General features: G+C 47.5%; 1 pseudogene; it reads left to right on the forward strand.

Moving 5' to 3' along the window:
• Positions 1–342: 342 nt before the first annotated feature.
• On the forward strand, positions 343–1,004 carry LOC110137093 (small ribosomal subunit protein eS8 pseudogene; annotated as a pseudogene).
• Positions 1,005–1,264: the final 260 nt, after the last annotated feature.

Genomic DNA, 1,264 nt, shown 5'->3' on the forward strand with positions numbered 1-1,264 from the left:
ATTTAGATCTAGAGACTCAGTGATTATTTTTGGCAAAAACTTCAAAGGCAGTGGTACCTTCCACCAGCAAGTACAAGAAGTCTGGTCAGTTCCTTCTGAGATGTTAACAGACATCGATGCCAGATCCATCCATTTCTTAGAGGTAGTCACAGGGTGATGCGCTAATTCTGTAACTCCTTCATTGATTGGCCAGAATGCTTCTAAAAAAGAGAAACTTCATATTGGGGGCAGGGAGGCAGAATGAATACTTGATGCTTTCCCTTCTGATACCAGTTTCCCAAAGGCTGAATTGCTTTCCTAGCATTCTTCAAAAGTAACCAAAGACTCTTTCCAGCCAGTGCCGAGCGATGGGCATCTCTCGGGACAACTGGCACAAGCGCCGTAAGACTGGGGGCAAGAGAAAGCCCTACCACACGAAGCGGAAGTATGAGCTGGGACGCCCCGCTGCCAACGCAAAGATTGGCCCCCGCCGCATACACACAGTCCGTGTGTGGGGAGGCAGCAAGAAGTACCGGGCCTTGAGGCTGGACGTGGGGAACTTCTCCTGGGCCTCAGAGTGTTGTACACGCAAGACAAGAATAATTGATGTTGTCTATAAGGCATCCAACAACGAACTGGTCCATACCAAGACCCTGGTGAAGAACTGTATTGTGCTCATCAACAGCACACCATACTGACAGTGGTATGAGTCCCACTATGCACTGCCCCTGGGCCGCAAGAGGGGGCCAAGCTGACTCCTGAGGAGGAAGAGATTTTAAACAAGAAACGATCAAAGAAAATTCAGAAGAAATACGATGAGAGGAAAAAGAACGCGAAAATCAGCAGTCTTCTCGAGGAGCATTTCCAGCAGGGCAAGCTTCTTGCATGCATCACTTCAAGACCAGGCCAGTGTGGCTGAGCAGACAGCTATGTGCTAGAGGGAAAAGAGCTCCAGTTCTATCTGAGGAAGATCAAGGCCCGGAAATGCAAATAAACCCTCTTCCCTCCTATCTTAGCTCATCTAATAAAGGTGTATACTGTTCATAAAAAAAAAACAAAACAAAAGTAACCAAAGAGGGTCTGATTTTTAGCATCATTATAAAGGCTTGGACTTTGGGACTCCCCTGGTAGTCCAGTGGTTAAGAATCCGCCTTGCAATGTAGGGCACGCTGGCTCAATACCTGGTTGGGGAACTAAGACCCCACACGCTGAGCCCGTGTGCCACAACTAGAGTCCACATACCCGCAACTGAGACCTGACACAGCAAAATAATTATTAAAAAATA

This window comes from Odocoileus virginianus, chromosome 9 (genome assembly GCF_023699985.2).
Source record: "Odocoileus virginianus isolate 20LAN1187 ecotype Illinois chromosome 9, Ovbor_1.2, whole genome shotgun sequence".
NCBI classification, from domain to species: Eukaryota; Metazoa; Chordata; class Mammalia; order Artiodactyla; family Cervidae; genus Odocoileus; species Odocoileus virginianus.